This window comes from Mastomys coucha, unplaced genomic scaffold, assembly GCF_008632895.1.
Source record: "Mastomys coucha isolate ucsf_1 unplaced genomic scaffold, UCSF_Mcou_1 pScaffold17, whole genome shotgun sequence".
Classification (NCBI taxonomy): Eukaryota; Metazoa; Chordata; class Mammalia; order Rodentia; family Muridae; genus Mastomys; species Mastomys coucha.
The window spans coordinates 5812836-5827093 of NW_022196899.1; the positions used below are offsets into that span (position 1 = coordinate 5812836).

The 14258-nt window shown below is 44.0% G+C and overlaps 1 pseudogene; it reads right to left on the minus strand.

Moving 5' to 3' along the window:
* Positions 1-9115: 9115 nt before the first annotated feature.
* Positions 9116-14258, minus strand: part of LOC116094848 — a 6925-nt pseudogene continuing 1782 nt past the window's right edge.

Sequence of the window (14258 nt, forward strand, 5' to 3'; positions counted from 1 at the left end):
GAATAGATATGGAAAGAGTGGGCAGCCTTGCCTAGTCCCTGATTTTAGTGGGATTGCTTCAAGTTTCTCTCTATTCAGTTTGATGTTGGCTACTGGTCTGCTGTATGTTGCTTTTACTATGTTTAAGTATGGGCCTTGAATTCCTGATTTTTCCAAGACTTTTAACATGAAGGGATTCTGAATTTTGTCAAATTCTTTCTCAGCATCTAATGAAATGATCATGTGGGTTTTTTTTCTTTGAGTTTATTTGTGTAGTAGATTACATTGATAGATTTCTGTATATTGAACCATCCCTGCATCCCTGGGATGAAGCCTACTTGATCTTGGTGAATCGATAATTTTGAGCTGTTCTTGGATTCAGTTTACAAGAATTTTATTGAGTCTTTTTACATCTATGTTTGCCATGGACTGGGTTCATTGTGGGGGGAACCTCGTTTTCTGAGGGATGAGAGTTCTGGTCAGGTGGGCAACAAGTTGGCGAATGACAGACAAAGTCAACACAAGAGTGTGCTGAATCTGAATGTATTTGTACAAGGTAAAATTCAGGCTTAAATAGCATATAGCAAGCAGGGCAGATGAGAAGAGTCACGACGGCAGGCAAGGGTTACAACAAGGTCAATAGGATCAGAGAGCAAGACTGAAGTCACATAGGCAAGTGACAGCCACATCAAGGTTGGTAGGATCAGGTATCCAGGTGTGAAGCAAGTGGAAGAGCAGTGGTGCCCTCCCTGCTGGGGCAATTTTGGTATTCCCATGATAATTCACTGGGTCTGCTGGAGGCAAGCACCAGGAGGTTCCAATCTAGCAGTTCCTGCTAATTCTCTGGGTCTTGCTGGAGGCAAGCACCAGGAAGTTCCAATCTAACAGTTCTTGCTAATGTCCTTGAGTGAGGGAAGCCCTTCAGTTACTCTCTAGTATGTAAAACAGTTCTGTCTACTGTGGGACTGCCCTAAGAAATGTGCCTGACCTCTGTTGCTAACTCTGAGGACAACCTGTCTGATAAGGCAGATTTCTTGAGAGAAATTCCAAGCTAAGGACAGCTTGGAATTAAAGTAGGATATGTTGGAATGTTGTGCTGGCCAGGAGACAGTGCCTAATGTTAAGTTTAGCCATTAATGAATCATTTCTTGGGGTACCTTTTATGCCTAAATAAGAGGGCGTGTTGACGATTGGAAAGACTAATCTGGAACACTTCTGAGTAAGGAGATGCCAGCGACTGTCTGAATACCCAGGAGGCACAGAACTCCTTTTGAAGTCATAACGTCTCTTATCCTTAATCAAGCTTTTACCCCCCGATATTGCAGATTTTACTGGAATAAACGAATGGGCGTGGCAAATGTTCATAAGGGAGGTTGGTCTGAAGTTCTCTTTCTTCGTTTGGTCTTTGTGTGGTTTAGGTATAAGCGTAATTGTGGCTTCATAGAATGAATTGGGCAATGTACTTTCTGTTTCTATTTTGTGGCATAGTTTGAAGCATATTGGTATTAGGTCTTCTTTAAAGGTCTGATAGAATTCTCCACTGAACCCATCTGGTCCTTAGCTTTTTTTTGGTTGGGAGACTTTCAATGACTGCTTCTATTTCTTTAGGGGTTATGGGACTGTTTAGATGCTTTATCTCATCCTGTTTTAACTTTGGCACCTTCGAGGATGTGAAAAAAGAGGAACACTTCTCCATTGCTGGTGGGAATGCAAGCTGGTACAACCCCTCTGGAAGACAGTTTGGTGGTTCCTCAGAAAATTGGACATAGGACCCAGCTATACCGCTCCTGGGCATATACCCAGAAGATGCTCCACAAGATGTCCTTGTAATAAGGACACATGCTCCACTATGTTCAAAGAAGCCTTATTTATAATAACAGGAGCTGGAAAGAACCCAGATGTCCCTCAACAGAGGAATGGATATAGAAAATGTGGTACATTTTCACAGTGGAGTGCTACTCAGCTATTAAAAACAATGAATTCATGAAATTCTTAGGCAAATGGATAGAACTAGAAAATACCATTCTGAGTGAGGTAATCCAATCACAAAAGAAGACACATGGTATGCACTTACTGATAAGTGGATATTAGCCCAAAAGCTCCAAATAACCAGGATACTATTCACAGACCACATGAAGCTCAAGAAGAAGATAGACCAAAGTGTGGGTGCTTCAGTCCTTCTTAGAAGGAGAACAAAATATAGGAGCAAATATGGAGATAAAGTGTAGAGCAGAGACTGAAGGGAAGGCCACCAGGCCACCCAGAGACTGTCCCACCTGGGGATCATCCCATAGACAGTTATCAAACCCAGACACTATTGTGGATGCCAAGAAGTGCATGCTGAAAGGAGCCTGATATGACTGTCTCCTGAGAGGCCCTGACAGAGCCTTACGAATACAGAGGTGGTTGTTAGCAGCCAACCATTGGACTGAGCACGAAGTCCCTAATAGAGGAGTTAGAGAAGTGACTGAAGGAGTTAAAGGGGTTTGCAACTGCATGAGAAGAACAACAATACCAACCAACCACCCCCAGAGCTCCCAGGGACTAAGCCATCAACAAAGGAGTACACATGGCTCCAGCTGCATATGTAGCAGAGGATGGCCTTTTCGTGCACCAATGGAAGGAGAGGTCCTTGGTCCTATGAAGGCTTGATAGATGCCCCAGTGTAAGGGAATCAAGGGCAGGGAGGTGTGAGTGGGTGGATGGGTGGGTGGAGGAACACCCTCATAGAAGCAGGGGAAGGGAACATGTGATAGGGTGTTTCTGGGAGGGAGGGAAACGGGGAAAGGGGATAATAACATTTGAAATGTAAATAAAAACATATCCAATAAAAAAATAAAATGAAATAAATAATAAATTTAAAACAGAGAGAGAGAGATAGCCAAACAGAGCCATGCATGAGAGAATGAAGAACCTATACCCTTGACCTCCCTGTCTGAGGCAACAGGTTGAAAACACAAAGATTGTATCCAGTAAGCTGTGGTGAAGCCAGAACCAAGGATGAGAGATACCCAGTGGCCCCAACCTCTCGGAGAACAAGTCGTTACTGAATAGGGCCAGCCCTAGGACTATTGGCTGGCACCCAGCATAGAACACTGTGAAGGCAACCTGTGCTGATTGACCTCCTGGGAGACAGCTCAGGCCAACAGCACTTCCCAGAGCCTACAAGTACAAAGGTCAAGCTTGGCAGCCAGGGGCTTGAACAGAATCTGCTGCTTCCTCCCCACACCCCACCCCCATTCCCTACCTAGCCATCACCTGACTCTAGGCAACAACAGGATATCTGAGATGAGTCTCAGCAATGGCTCTGTATTCATGGTGCTTCAGAAACCAGAAACCTTGAACCAGACCAATGACTGGTGGCAAAGAATATGTGCATTTAAAGCTCATTGGGAAACCAAACCAAATACAAACAAACAAATGAGAGACTGGGAGACTTAGAAATTTGGGGAAAAGCATGTTAATGAAAAGTAATGTACTAGTAGAGCTATAACAAGCCAGAAATATAAAATAGCCAGTTCCAGGAACTCAGAGCCTCAGGGCTCTGGTTCCCGATACCTGCCCCTCCTGATGATCCACAATGAGGGCGGAACTAGGAATGAAGGTCTACTGGTTTATGAGACTCTCCAACCTGTCGACCAGTAGATGAAGATTGCATTCCTAGAATGAATATGTTCCCCTCCCTAACTGAATACCTTGGGCTGGGTCCCTCTAAAATTTTCCACTGTTTTTATGTTATATTTCCTTGGTAACCCTCTCCCCGCCCCCAGCTTGTGGTTTTTCCCTTAAATACCCCTCACTTCTTGTGTTCGGGGTCGAACTCCGCTGGCCAGCATGGTCATGAGATTGACCACGGTTGCGAACTCTGGCCGACAAGGTCACAAGATCGACCCCAGTACCGGTATCCCAATAAACCTCATGTGATTGCAGCAAGTTCGGTCTCTCGTGAGTCATTGGGTGGTCACGTCATCCTAAGACTTGAGTAAGGATCTCCCCAGTTCTGGAGGTCTTTCAAAACAAACAAAAACAAACCTACTTGACACATTGCAGTGTCCAACACTACTACAGAGATTCAATAAGTGATAGAGAGGTAGGAACAGTAGGGGAGTAAAGGGAGAGTGCCTGGTGGGGACAGGGGTGGAGACTCAACACAGTGACAGGTGTGAGAGAAGTGCAATGCATGCTGGGAACGTATTGTTGCTGAGTAGGGCCGAGAGAGTATTTTACAGCCTGGAGCTTGTGCAGACTCGGCCCTCAAACACACTGCCCTGATCACCCTGGTTCTGAACAATAACAAGGCATCCGAGATAAAGAAAGGTTCATTTTCTGGATTGGATCCCTATGATCCATGCTGCCCCTGGAGGCCACTTAAATATCTGCAGCCTGCTGCCCTGGGCCATATGGAAGCCTGAGGTTTCACATCAATGCTCAGGGTCCTTTAACAGCCTGAGGCCAAGTGTTGCTACCTGAAGCCATATTGATGTCTGTGGGCATATTGATGTCTGCTGCTGGGGGGTGGGGGGGAGTTGACGTCTTTGGCCTTTGCTGCAACTGAGGGCTGTGGTGGTGTTTGTGGCCTGTCTGTGGTCTGTACTGCCACTGGAGAGCATGCTCAGGCCCATGTCGTGTGCTGCTACAAGAGACCATGTGGAAGTCCATGGTCCCTGTTCCTACTGATCGTAAAGGGCCAGGGAGCCCTTTTTGACATGGCATTGATGACTAGAGACTCACAGCTGAGAAACAGGGACATAGAAGGCTTGTGTGACAACCCTAACCCCCATGCTATCCCACTACTCAAAAAAGTAACAGTCTAGAGAGAAAGTCCTCAAAGAGAACTCTTAAAAATTGTGATAAGGATGCTGAAGTTTTCTCCATAAGTGATGGTTTCTGATGGGGCCGCCGATAGGACGGACTCAAGTTGTTTTCGTGTCTTGTTTGTTTATTTGTTTTTAAGGGGCTAGCCAGTGGGCGTTTGGCCATGCTTCTGTGAATACATGAGCACCACCAACTGGACTTGTTTTCCTCTCCCTTACCCCTCGTCCTTCTCCCCCTCTTCTCCCTCCTCCTCTTTCTTTCTTTTTTGTGGGGGATCACAAAGTTGGGGGAGCAGGCTTAGGAGGACTGGAACACAAGTTTGATCTGGGTTCATAATGTGAAATTCTCAATGAAACTATTATGGAAAAAGACAACTTCCATAAAGAATGTAGATATGAAATATTCTCCCTAAATTGTAGCGGTGAACAGGAATGAATTCCTTCAATGAAATACTGAGGAATGAGATGTCGTCATCTGAGGGTGTCGTACTCCTCAGTCCCTTGCTTGACCTCTAGCAGAGTTCTGGGTGATCAGTTTTGTTCTCTGTGAATATAACACAAAACAGATGACATTCATGTGCGCACATGGTGCACACCTCCCTTTTTCATGCTGCTCTGAAGCGAGCCTCGTCACACTGGTGAGATGCGGGATACAGAGAACCTGAGCACACCGGATTCTACCTGAGTGTTGTCAGAGCAAACCCACGGATAGGTTTACGATGGAAAACGATTTGGCCTTTAAAAAAGAATGACATCCTATCATTTGCAATAAGATTCATAAACTTAGGTGATTCTAAGTGAAAGAAGTCAGTGAAAAAGAACAGAAAGTGGGTCTGGCTTATTTCTGGAATCTGATCCAGTTGAACTTAGAGGAACACCCAGTAGAAGGTTGTTGCAAAGGCTGAGGTGGATGGATATTGTTTGTGAAAGAAGAAATAAATGATAAATATTTAAGAGGATGGTAAGGCAATTATCAATTGTTCCACACAGAGTATGTCTATTTTGTAAAATAGTCCATAGGCATGGAATTATAATTTTTGAAAAGATAATAACAATACATGTTTTATAATACATCAACCCGGATCTAAGTCTGGGTGCTAATATTTCTGGCCTGAGACTTTCAGGTAAATTGATGATCCTCTTTAAAGCCACCTTCTTTCTTTTTAAAATCCATAAAACAGGAAAATAAAATCTAGACCTGTAAATCTTACAGGAATGAAAGGAGGTGTTTGCAGACTTCTCTGCCCTGGTCAGCCTTTGTCATATATAGTTAGTGTTTCAGAAATGCCTATAGTGGAAACATTTTCCAAGTCCAGGATTTTCTTGATAGCTAGGATTCCATTTTAACGATGAGTTCTTCATAACACATCTTCCTAGTGCGTTAAGTCCCACATCTAAGTTATACTATTCTTCTTAAACAAGATGGCTGCAAAGTGAATGATGGAGGAGCTGGGTTCCCTGTCTGAGGTTCTGTCATGCTGTCTGTCCTCCAGATGAACCTAGAAAAGAGACACAGAAGAAGACAACAAATGGGGTGACCTGTCACACTGCCCAGTGACTATCGAGAAGCAAAGCTGAGACACAGTCGTGGAAGGACAACGACTGAAGTCAAGGCTTCGGTGAAGAGGTGTATTAGCCAGTATGGCAGATGAATACAAGTGTCACCCACGGTCAAGGCATTGTATATACTGAAATAGTCTAGAGTTAATAATAATAATAATAAAAGTGTCATCTGGAGCCATATCTCAGGGTCTGTTTCATTCTTTAACCAGCCATAAACCCTTGATCAACTTCCATGGTGTGTGACTCTCTGTCTCCTGCTCTACAGCAGGGATGGCGATAGTCTTCACAGACTGGCTAGGCATAGGAGCTGGGTACAACTCCTACCACGGCCTGAAGATGGTGACCCCCTCTGACTATTGAAGCACTTCTCCAGTTTTGTCCTTCCAGTCCTGTTCAGTCCTTGCCTAACAATGCCAACCGTAAACCTAGATGTGCCTGGAAGAACCCAAATGCCTGATTGCACGAATTATTACAATATTTAACTTTATTCTCCACTATTTGCACTATAACACATAGGTTTTTTTTTTTAAGACCTCTTGTGTCCAAAGAAATGGTGCCTACAGCAAAGAAACCCCAATTATGCAGTGAAAAGGAGGGCAGAGGATGCCAGCGGGCACAGTGTGGCGGTTTGGGGAAAGCCTTAACTGGAACATCAGACTGGAACTGCTGCCAACACTTCATCATGCCAGGAGGGGATCGGATCAAATGGGAGACACCATGGAGACCAGGAAAGCGCTGCAAAGCGCTCCTGGCTAGCTCTCAATTCTGAGTTCTCATTAACAGTCATGAGAAGTAGACGAGCCTGGCGTGTTCCAGGGCCTTCCGATTTGTGTGAGAGAAGGTTCTTAGAAAAAGAATTGCTTGAGACTTCCAGTCACGCCTGGGAATGTCACTAGGCTGTTTGGTGTGATTATAATCCTGATCACAGTTTGGCATACACAAACCACCATCTGCCATAATAATTTGCCTCGCTCCTTTTAACTGGAGCATTTGAGCAATCGCAGTGTGGTGCTTTCAAGGTAAGACAAATGCTATAGGCAAATTAGCCCTGTGAATTAAGGAGCCACACTATGAAAATAAGAATTAGCAAGCAGTCTGCACTGCGTGTCCTCCTAACGGAGGGTTTTATGGAAAATCTCAGCATCAACTCCATTAACTAGAGTGCCACTAACAGTTGCCCTCCTTCCCTGTTTTCGAAGCTGACAAATGCCACCCTCATTTCTAGTCCTGTTCAGCTTTCCTGACAATGCAACTGCCAACCCAGCTGTGCCTGGAAGAACCCAGACAGTCACGTGAAAACTCAGCGATGTCGAAGGGCACTGGATGTGCTCATGTTATTTGCAGTTGTCTGTTGCAATTCCCATAAACTGGAACCTCGGCTCAGGTGATGACTGGTCTAACGTCTCCCTGCTCGGGCATTGCCAATACTGGAAAAAGCACTCGGCAAGTGGTGAGGCTTCAGGAAATCCTATCAAAGCCACTCATCTCCCCGATTCCTGCTGTCTGTTGAGCACTGAATCAGGTTCTGAAGAGGAGAAAGCTTCAGTCCTGGAAATTTCCACAGTACAGAGATCCAGCGGAACACAGAGAAGGAGGTCTGGACCCTGCTAACCACACCTTAATGAAAAGCATGGTTAAAGAAAGGAAGGTGCCCCAACAGGTAACATCAATTGCCACCAAGCTAATCACCTGAGTTTCATCTCAAGACATACACGATGTGAGGAGAGAACCAACTCCCGAAAGTTGTCCTCTGACCTCCACATGTATGTGCCACTGCAACTTCCCCCTAAATAAATCAACAAATAAACAGTTTTTAAAAATAAAGGGGGTTGGGGATTTAGCTCAGTGGTAGAGCGCTTGCCTAGCAAGCGCAAGGCCCTGGGTTCGGTCCTCAGCTCTGGAAAAAAAAAAAAAAAAAAAAAAAAAAAAAAAAAAAAAAAAAAAAAAAAAAAGACAAAATAAAAATAAAGACATGGGAAATTACAGTGGGGGGCCAGTTATGCTGGTAATGGACCAGGAAGTAGCAATCTGCAGACAAAAATAGAAGAATAAGGAGACTATTCTAGACAAAAAGAATAGGGTGCTTAGCCAGGCAATGGTGGTGCACACCTTTAATCCCAGACCTTGGGAGGCAGAGGCAGGTGGATCTCTGAATTCAAGACCTGCCTGGTCTACTGAGCAAATTCCAGGATACTCAGGGCTACACAGAGAAATCCTTTCTAAATAAGAGCAAGCAAAAAGAGAAAAAGAAAAATGAAAAGGAAAAAGAAAAATCCACGGTGCTTAAAGGGCTTTGAGGTATAGGAATCTGATAGGAAACCATGTGTAAAAAGCATGACCAGCATCCTGCTCTGTGAGGTGCGAGGCAAAAGCTTGAAAGGCAACCAAAGAGAGAACTTCAGCCAGTCCAGGGAGGCATTGAGGATTATCGTGCTAGAGAAAGAAGGCTGGACTTCATGCGTAAGTGGATAAAGGATGAGGATGTGAGAGCAAGATATCCTGTTTCACAGGGACCACTGATGAAATAGATGCCTGGATTTGAAGGCACTGACCAGGATGGCTGTGGGTATATGGCCAATAGGTGGAGGCTGAGCTGATAGGATTAGCTGACTGAAGGAGGTGTGGAATTACACAGTGGCTTCTGTCTGCAAAGATGAGTATACGCAGATGGCGTTGGTTATGGCAAAAGATAGAAGAGCGAGAGCAACATCTGGGAAATGAGTTTGGCTTAAAGATGTCCGTGAGGGAGTCAGCATTGATTATTGCATGGGGATGAAGACCAAGTCATTGGAATGTGTCCCCAAAGGAAAGGAATGGTCTGTGTCTAACAATGACGGTGGGTAGTGACTCAGAATGTTGTAGGCTCTGAAGATCAGTGACATTTTTAAGCTTCGGTGACTCTGGACAACATGACCAACTAGCACCTGTGAACAGGCAAGGTGTTAAAGCAAGCGTGAGATGGGACTGGACACTGGGTGCATCTAGCCACTCTGAAGGCATTAGCAATGAGACGGAAGGACCTGTGAGAGCTGAGGAAGGCCACAGTGACCAGGACCGCCTTTAAGATTTAAACAAACTTTCCTCCCAAAAAGTCTATGTTGGAGCAGGAAGGATTCAGAGCTCCAGAGAGAACACTAAAGGGAGCAGAAGAAAAGCCGGTGGCTTATAGCCTGGGCTCGATGAGATAGCCTGGGCTCGATGAGAACACAACTCATCCTACTGCTGAAAGCGGGTATGAGTTCTATGAAGCTCAAGAAGAGTAAAGCTTCTCTGGGGAAACATTGGCTACAGTCAAGTTACTGAAGATGCTATCTGAAAAACATTTAAAAGAAAGTTCAGCCTTCGTGGGATATACTCATAGCAGCCTGGACTGAGAGATAAGCAGCCAGGATGCTGTCCTGCTACGGAGCCAGAATGGTGTCATGCCTCCAGCTAACCTTCTGTGCCTCCCGTCAGCGTTGTTGCGCCATTCCTTAGACTAGTTGTTCTCAACCTGTGTGTAGTGACTCCTTTGAGCACCACATATCAGATATCCTGTATATCATTTATAAGGTTAAATATTTACATTATTATTCCTGACAGAAGCAAAATGAGAGTTATGGAGTAGCAACAAAATAATTTTATGGTTGGGAGTCACTACAACATGAGGAACTGTCTATTAAAAGGTCACTGTGACAGGAATGTTGAAAAACCACTGCCTTAGACAGAGCAGAATTTTAACATTCAACGGGGTCCATACCAGAAGGAAGCTCATTCCTGCTTATAATGAGCCGGTAAAAAGCTTTGCTCACTTATAATGAACAGACTTAGATAAAAAGTCGGAACATCCTTGAATTGACTTTTTTCTGGCCTGTGAACTGCGCTCAAACTTTTCACCTTGCATGAATGCAAACAGACTGAGGTGCTGACCTTGGACCCCATGTCGGTGTCTAGCATTCAGATCACATAGACGCACTGGCTGGCTTCCTTACCATCATTTCTGCCAAGGAAAGAAACAGAGGCGGCATTAGCTCTTGATTCACATGTTTACTCGCAGAGGACTTAAGGACCCACGATGCTACCGGCTGTGGCTACGACCAGGTCAGGATTGACAGGACGAGAATTATTTGCTGGGCTTGGACCTGCTGGGCTTAGGTCACCTTCACATTGGACCCAGCTTTGATTTCTGAGCAACCATTGATTTCTGTTTCACGAAACAAAGTACATTTCCTGATACTCTGGGATGTGCAGGCTCTTCAGAGAAATGAAGGTTTTTCAATAATTGAAGAACTAGGCGAGGATTAAAAAGTGTTAGAACAGTAACTCGTATAAAGAGAGAAGTAGCTTGGAAAGGTCCACCCTTCTTCTCTTCTAAGCCAAGGAGGAGTTTCTGGCTTGTGATAATTAACTCCTGGGGTGTTTGAACAAGTTTAGTACTGCCTAAGTTGATAATTGAAGGATCGTGCAAAGGTGAAAGAGGAGGGAGGAGTGGCCTACTACATGAGATGGTCTATGTTTATGGTTGAAAGTAGTATCCCTGAAGGCAACCAAATGGGAAAATCAATAGGAATAAAGTGAGAACAAAGGGTTTGTGGTAGAGCTCAGTGCCTGAGCTTCTCGCAACTAGCTGACTTCTAACTTCAGACCTTGCTCCTTAGAATAGTATGAAGGCATTGCAGAGACAATTTACTCCTGAAAGGGGAGCTTCATTTTGAGAGACGGACAGAACTCTCCAAGACAGGGCATATACCTGTACCCAACAGACTGGAGGCAGAGGCAGGAATCACATAAGATGCTATCAAAGCAGCCAACCAAAGACAGGGCATGGTGAAACTTGGGAGGCATTGGAGGCCAGCCTGATCTATATAGCATGGTACATAGTGGTGTCTTTCTCAAACCAAACAAAAAACTCATAAACAAATAAAACCAAGCCAACAACAACAGACAAATAAAAGCAAAAAGCGGACCTGATTAGAAAGAGTCAAAGATCTAAGCTGTAGGCCAAACTGGGAAACTAAGTTTCAGATCTCTGAGGCTGAGGCCATATCCCTTCATTTCTACTTCATGATTCGTAGGATATTAAAGTCTCCTAAATAGCAATCAGATGATCACATAGAGCAGGTAATGCATGATCTTATGAGAGCACATGTTACGATGCTATGGTTGTGAGGATATCCAGGGATAGATGTACTCAGAAGCTCATGGAATAGTAAAGTCAAGCCTGCTAGAATGTGATAGGAGGGAAAAGAGGCAGAGGCTCAGTCTCAGGATCTATGTCCCAAGAGAAGAGGACAGAGTTAATATCTAAGTGCTAACACTGAGGAGAGGTTGTTAAAACGAGCCCAGAACTATAGGGCAAGACAGGAGCCCGGCTATCAGGCTGGCTACGAAATCATCCCTTTCCTGGTGGGTTAAGTGTATTCTCTTTGCCAAATACATAACTAATATCAACAATAAGCAAATATTATTATAGGAAATGAAGCAAAACTGTAAGAGTTAAGTAAAACTTTTAAGAACAATGTAGGAACGTATGTAGTAGGCAATAGAGGGAGATGTGAGCTTTGATTTTAAGTCAGGTATTGTGGTGTCATTGAGGAGCCATTGAATAAAGATAGAGACACAGAAAGGCTGTAGAGTGATTCACTTGAAGAGGGGTGGTTTGGGAGGGAGAGGGAGAAGGAATAGCTCTGAGGTCCTGTGGCTGCAGTAGACACAGAACATTCTAGAAACAGGAAGGCTTAAAGAACAAGGACATCAGAAAGTGGAAACGCATATGACAACAAGGTTAGAGTAGAGGCAGAAAGGCACAGATAATTTGACCCATTGGGATAGGGCAGGCATGCTGAAACCTTGCCTCTCTAAGATCAACACTAGTCCTCCAGACCAAGGTGTGCTGGGAGATGCTACAAGGGCCCAAAAGTTTGGGGGGAAAAAGTGGGAGCTGTCAGTTAACCTCAGGCAAAAAACGCTGAAAAAAAAAGTGTGTGCTTAAACTGTAACTTCCTTTCTCCCACAGCACTGACCTGAGGGAGAGACTCTTATGTCCCCTGTGCACAGAGAAGCACAAACATTAGTTTCTTAACTTTTTATGAAGCAAGGATTATTTAAATTAATTATTCCAGCCAAAGAAGCACAATGGTTGAGTTCAGAGGCACGGACTATGGTGTGCTTGGACATGTGTCTGGCTTTTCGGTAGCTGGTTGACTCTTAGCAACTTCCCTTGTGAGCAGTAATGGGTGTCCAAACAGAGCTCACTTTTATAGCCTCTCTGCCAGTGAGTGGATCTTATGCCATTTATGATACACATTAGTGAGCTGTGTTTGTGGAAGCAAACATCCAGACATAATTTAGCCTTTACATATAAGTACAATTAAACCAGAGAGAACTAAATTTTCAGACATCTCCCTTTGATATTCTAATCCCATGCCAGCCTTTCCTCTCCATTATCCATCTATTAAGCCAGGCAAGGTCTGACCCTCAACAAGATGCTGGCGAAGGTACAAAGGGATTTACTGAACAGGAGACCCATGTGGAGACCAACCAGCTCGTACTTGGGTAGAGGAGGAGCTTGCTCATCTTTAATTATGTTTCAATGCTGAGCAGTTTGTTCTAACAGGAACCCCTTACCAGCCCTCCATATTCCTCAGAAACAGTGACGGTGGCATGGGAAATGCTGCTTTGTTCATGAAGATTTGTTGTTGTTGCTGTTCTTGAGAAAAGACCCTGCTTGATTTGAACAGATGAAGAACTTTCTAGGAATGAAGACCTGCTTCATATTCATAGTGAGCCAAGTAGAGGCTTCCCCCAACTCTAAATTCAGATGTTCAACCACTGCTGAGCAAAGCTGGTTTATCAAGCAGGGTATTGTGGATTCTAAATAGACACAAAACAAGCTTTGTGATTTGTGCAGTTCTCATGGGCACTCATTGAATTTATTGTTATAATTTCCTTCTATAGAAAAGAACCAGATTAGGACCCAATCACAGATCAGCACATTTTTTTAATACCAAGCGCTGAGCTGTGAGCAACATGTGATTGGACACAGAATTCGTAATTATTTTGCTTTGTTGTATTTGCTCTGAGGACGGGAAGGTGTAATGAGCTTCTCTTCACTTCTGCAGGGGGCCTGGGATAGCTGTCCGATGGGCGGAGAGTGGGCCGATGGTCACCAGACCCAAATGAGCTGATTTAAGCAATTTCTCAGATACTGTGAACACCAGAGGTCAGCACTAACTGTGGAGAGTCAGAGAAGGCTGTGGAGGAGGGGGTGTAGTATTCCCTGATGGCTTAATCTTCCCTAGAGCTAGCATATGTCACTCATCCTTCCTGGGCATGATCGTGGTATGGGCTGGTGAAGATATACCCACCGTTGGGGAGAAAAGAGAACTGTTGAGAGACATCTCCATGGAACAGCTGGCCTTGAATATTTCTCTGAATGGTCAGCTTTAAAAATTAGGGACACTTGAGCGATTCTGAGCTCTGGTCTAATCACATTAAGGCAAGAGGAGGTGTGCTTCTTTAAGGTGAAACAATCGTTTCTGTGTGTTGATTGTAGAACTAAGCTATGGTATATACAAACAGGCAAAACCAGACTTTCACTTTATAGTGTAGATAGCTTCAAACTCATGTTCTAACTGCCTTAGTCTCCCGGGCTCTGAAATTGGAGGCGCTTAGCACCATACTGAATAATATATATATATATATATATATATATATATATATATATATATATATATATAATTTTGTTTTGTTTTGAGGCAATGTCTCATGATGTAACTTTGGCTGTCCTGGAACTCGTTATGTAAACCCAGCTGGTCTCCTTACAACATGAGCCATTTATCTAGGTAGTGCACATACCAAGAAACAATATTTTCTACCAGGCTGTTTCTTTTCTTTTTTTTTTTTTCACATTAATATATTAAC